Raw genomic sequence first — 5,561 nt, 5'->3', positions numbered from 1 at the left:
ATATATATATATATATAAAGCTAATTTAATAAATAATAAATACTCTATTAGTGTATCCAGTATATATGTAAATATGACCTCTGACTCGACACATGACATATTGACAAATGCGGAAGGAAACAAAACACCGGTCAAGAATTAAAAGTTTAAAATGAGAAGTTTTAAAGAAAATGTCAGAGGATTTTGATATAATAGAAGGGGAGTTACATCATACGTGGGGTCAAAGTTCACTCTTCCGCCGGACCTCGACTCTATCGTGAATGCGCGGCCGTTGCAGGAAGCCAGTGATTATAGTTTATAAAGCTTTAAATATGGATGTTTTTCTCAGAAAACCCATTACTTCACTTCAGAAGTCGTATGGATTACTTTTATGATGGAGCTTTAAAAACTCAGAAGAGAGTCATAAAAAAATATTGCTGGTTTAACTTAAAAAAGTAAGTAACCTGGTTGCCTTAAAATTTTAAGTTGATTGAACTGGAAAAAGTGAGTTAATACAATGAAGGAGATTAATTTAACCATCAGAAACTCAAAATTATATGTTATCTGAACTAAATAAATTATTTAAGTTGATTTGACAAAAGAAAAAATGTTATGATTACTACACTGTAAAAAAAATATTGTTGGTTTAACTTAAAAAAAAGTAACCCGGGTTGCCTTAAAATTTTAAGTTGATAGAACTGGAAAAAGTGAGTAGATTAATTTAACCATCAGAAACTCAAAATAATAAGTTGTCTCAACTAAATAAATTATTATAAAGTTGATTTGACAAAAGAAAATATGTTGTGATAACAAATCTTCAAAATATTTTTTACAGTGTGGGGAACTAAATTATGGGATGATTTTTTGGTGAACTATTACTTTAACAAATTAGTCATTGAATCATTCACTCAAAAGATTTGTTCAAAGCGGCTGATTCGTTCACAAAAGGACAAAGCAAGTGTCTGTGTTTATGAGTGAGGCGTTGAGTCATTCGGTTGAACATTTTGATTCATTCAGTAACGAAACATTACACGTTGCTCTGAGACATTCAAGAAAACAAGAACTTTTTTTGCCCCGTATCTTTCTTGCTCTAAGCTCCAGTTCATTTCCAACCCTGGGCTCTTTTTCATTTCAAGGGTGAGGCACAGGCACAACTACTTTTATGGTACTTTTTAAGCATTTTTGTAGCTTGACACTGTCTGTCCCCATCCTAAACACTCTATTTGTGTTTGTTTTGGGGTGAACTATTACTCAAAAATGGATTTATGGTGATCTCAGAGCAGTGTTTGTTTGAGTCCCGCGGAGGGGGGTCCGCTTTACAGCTCAAGACATTTTTAAAAACCATCTTTGCTGTAAACGGCGTCCTGCGCTTTCGCCTTCTGTTCACGCGAGGAAACATTAACTGCTCTGCACGGACGCCGTCATTGTCTCCTTACTGTATTTCTTCTCATTTTATTTCTTATTCAAGATCAATATTTACCCAGCAGCCCCTGGGGCTCAGGATTACCTCATATTCTCCAGCTCCAGCTGTGCTTTCTCAGCGTCTCCATAGCAACCTCAGGAATGTGCACATCATGTTTATCCTACTGCCAGGAAAACAGAGAGAGAGAGAGAGAGAGAGAGAGAGAGAGAGAGAGAGATTAAGGAAAGGTTTCTCTCAGGTCCTTCTTGAGTCACAGATACCTGTCTTACGCTGGTTCTTTGTGTTAAAATGAACACCTTTTCATGTCATGTGACACGTGTTGATTTGCAGTCACTTTACAGTCAGATACACTAAGTTTGGATTTTTAAACGTTTTTTTTAAAAAAAAGACTTCTGCTCACCGAGGCTGCAATTATTTAATCAAAAATACAGTAAAAACTAAAAAATATTGCTAGAAAACAGCTGTTTTCTATGTGAATATACAGTGAAGTGTAATTTATTCCTGTGATCAAAGCTGTATTTTCAACATCATTACTCCTGATCCTTCAGAAATCACTCTAATATGAGGATTTGCTTCTCATGAAAAGAATTCAATTAATGATTATTAACAGTAAAAAAAAACATTCATATTTTTGTGGAAACTGTGATGTATTTTTTGGTCAGGATTCTTTGAAATAGAATATTTTAATGCATCTTTGCTGAATAACAGTATTAATTTCTTTCCAAAATGATGTATTTGAATGGTAGTGTGGTAGTGATGTCAGAATTACTGTATTAGGACAACTTTCAACAGTAATGCTAATAATACCAAAATGGATAATATTATATAAAATATATTTATATATTTATATTTTATAAATATATAAATAATATTATAGAATTAAAGAGCAAAAAAATAATATTAAATATTATTATATTAAATTAATATTAATTTAATATCAAAGAATGAAAATGATTTATTCATTACATCAAGCCAGAAATATGTAATTATGATAATTTTGACATGAAATGAATGTTAAAACTGTTAGTTTCGTCTCAAACGGTGTTCCAAGGCTTGATGCCGTGCAGAAATAAGCAAACCTGCTGGAAACCTGGGAAAACCGTAAACCAAACCATGGAGACGTCGCTCGAGAGGGCTTCGTTGAATTGTAAAATAGATTTGTCCAGCAAAAAAAATAAAATAAATAAACAAAACAGCTGCTTGTATTTTTTGTCTTACTCAATATTAGTTTCCTTTTGAAGCAATATCACACTCGCTTTTTCACGCACTGAATATGATACTCGGTACAAAAGTGATGACATGCCTCAAATTCTCTCTTCTCAAATGAAATAAAAGTTGGTTGAACATTTGGGCATAAATAGATTTTAACTTTTCTGGCATTGTGAAGTCATGCCAACATCATCCAGCCTTTAATGATGATGGAGTGTTTTGGTTTCCGTCTGTATTTAGCAGATCATGAGTGTTTCTTACGAACTGAAAGACCACATAAAGCACTGCATGAAAAGTGGGATTTTCGTCAGTAAGCGGCACTGTAGATTGTCGTGGAAGTTCAGGTTTACGACTGCACACGGCAATTTACAGGTAACACTCAAAACTGCTGTGAATTGCCGGAAATTGACGTGGGTCTTGCTTGGCAGTTGTCCCCCCATTGTCCCCCCTTCTCCTAAATCTAGAGGAGGCTTTGACATGTAAATGAAAATGCTGTGAGCTATACACATGCAAATAAGGGTAGGGGAGTTTCACCCCAGGTAACATTTTTCTGAAAGGTATAACTTCATTCTAAGACAAGATCAGGCTCAGTATAACCTAATTGCTGTGTTTTTTTTGTTTTTTGTTTTTTTAACATTGCACATAATGCACAACAATTACAACAATAACATGACATCCAAAAAGATAACAATCAACAAATAATAATTTGACAATAAATAAGAAACAAATAAAAATAGGACAGAATTGAACAAATGAAATAAAAACAGGAAAGGGACTATCTCTATTGTGTATAATATTATGATTTAAGAGAAAGTTAGAAACCAGTAATTTGTACTATTTAAAGAAAGAAAATTAGCTTCAATTAGCTTCAATATTCTTTAGCAAATACAATTGTATCACTACATTTTTATCGATACATTTGAGAGACAGAATATACTGAAAACTAAAAATTAGACCAAAAAAAAAAAAAAAACTTCAAACAAGGTTTAGAATTATTCATTTTACTCTTATAAATATGAAATTTTCCTAATAAAATTATAAGATTCATCATAACATTTACGGAAGCAGTTTTCAAAATATATGATAACATCTTTGATGTTAATTCACAGTTATAAACAGATGTTTTTTGTTTTTGTTTTTTACAATTTTTTTGACTGGTTTATTTAATTTAAGTAACCTAATAAAGTTATTTATTTATGCATATATGTATTTTTACATTTCATGGTAGCCTATTTAGGTATATCCACCTTATTCCTAATTTAAAATGAACTAACAGCAGCAGAAAAGTCAAAGGACAGCTGACGACAGCCTTTCAACCTGAGTCAAAAACCAGTGAACGTAACTCTGATTGGCTGAGGCAGCATATCGTCATAATCCAACCTGTAACGTCAGCCACTCTGATTGGCTGAGGCAACGTGCCAGGCATGTGGCGTGTTTTTTTAAGCAGAAAGTAACTACACAGATATTCAGCCTGCTTCGCCGTCATGATCGCTGGGGAACCCATCTTTTCCTCTAAATTGAAGGTAAGTTCGTCCAGCTTAGTGAATTCTATGTCCATGTCTACTTATAGTTTTTGGTAGTTTAGCGTTTTTGTCTTAAACTTCACAAATCGGCTGTGATTACTGCCGCGAATGTCCAAGGGTGTTAACCTAACGGAACAGTTTTTTGTTTTGCGTTAGCTTGCTGCTCTTAATTCTTTTTTTGTTTCATTTCAATTTGAACAAATTTGGGACACTAAACTGTACGTTGGGTTGCACGTTGTTATCTGGCTGCAAGTTAGCTACCATTCTTTGATAGTAATCAAACTAACTCATTTACTCTGAATATCGTCAGAAATTATGAAAAAATAATAAGTGCCAGGGTCCTAAAACTAAGCGCGTAATGTGCTTGTATGCTCTAGTGTAGGCTATCCTTGTTTGTAAAATTGCATCACTTTGTGTGATGAGTGAAATCTTCAGATGTTTGTGATTTGTTTTGTCTCTCAGGGGCTGTTAGGAGTGAGGTGTCCTTCGCTGATGGGAGAAAAAACACCTAAATAAGGTAACGTTACGTGTTGTGATCTCATCCTCTTTTCTTTTGAACAGACCCCAGTCAAATAAAAAGTAAAACTAAACTAATTTGGATTAACGTCTGTGTTTATAGATGACTTTGAGCGTGAGACAGTGGTGAAAACGCCAAAGAGAACTGGAACATGGCATGTTATATTCAGTTATAAATGTTTGACCAAGTTTTTAAATATCTTATAAATCTGTTCAGTTTCATCATTTGATAATAACTTTTAAAACACATTTTTTGTGGTATAGATGCAGTGACTGAGACTGGGAGATGCAGTGACGGAAACCTGGTGGTAAGTGTTGATCTATTGGCAGTGGAGAAGACACTTTTAATAGACACCTTCTCTCTTGTGAGCTAGCAAACTTTGTTATTCTAATTAGAGCATTGTAAACATCACCAAATGTGTTCGTTTATTTCAGTGTTCCAGAAAAAGGTCCTGAAACTACTGGTCGACATCCGCCATCGCCTGAAGGAAACCAGGTAGTGGATGCAGAAGAAACATATTTTTGCTTACAAATGTGGGGACTTGGGGCAGATTGCCTTTGCATACATCTAAATCATTTGTCTTTTTCAACTTTGCAGAAGGGGTCATGAAATTCGGTTCCACAGCCACTGAGGTGTATGTACATCAAGGTGAACCTCAAGCACGCGTCGCAAAGACTTAAATTCACTTCGCCCTGATGAGCCAAGCCTACAGGACTTGAATTAAGAGTTTTAAAGGGATAGTTCACTTTGAAATTATTTTTTGAAATGTTTTGGCTTACGTCAAGGGCATCAGTCAGTCATATAATGGAAGTCTATGGGGATCTCTTAAAAGAGCATGCACAGAGAAGTACAAATTAAACATGATTTAATGAATCATAACTGTAAGTACACCTTGATGGCTTAAGATACG

The 5,561-nt window shown here is 34.3% G+C and overlaps 1 long non-coding RNA gene across 1 annotated transcript in view; it reads left to right on the top strand.

Annotated features, from left to right (window-relative positions):
* The first annotated feature begins 3,940 nt into the window (after nt 1–3,940).
* LOC120479799 (uncharacterized) overlaps nt 3,941–5,561 on the top strand; it is a 2,431-nt gene continuing 810 nt past the window's right edge. Inside the window, exons 1-6 of the long non-coding RNA XR_016147363.1 lie at nt 3,941–4,134; nt 4,597–4,651; nt 4,754–4,805; nt 4,915–4,958; nt 5,086–5,146; nt 5,249–5,561. The exon at nt 5,249–5,561 is cut by the window's right edge and continues 810 nt beyond it. This is a non-coding gene — a long non-coding RNA (uncharacterized LOC120479799). The remainder of the gene's footprint in view (nt 4,135–4,596; nt 4,652–4,753; nt 4,806–4,914; nt 4,959–5,085; nt 5,147–5,248) is intronic.

This window comes from Pimephales promelas, chromosome 18 (assembly GCF_988280905.1).
Source record: "Pimephales promelas chromosome 18, fPimPro1.hap1.1, whole genome shotgun sequence".
In the NCBI taxonomy this organism is placed as follows: Eukaryota; Metazoa; Chordata; class Actinopteri; order Cypriniformes; family Leuciscidae; genus Pimephales; species Pimephales promelas.
This window is presented reverse-complemented; position numbering and strand designations above follow the sequence as displayed.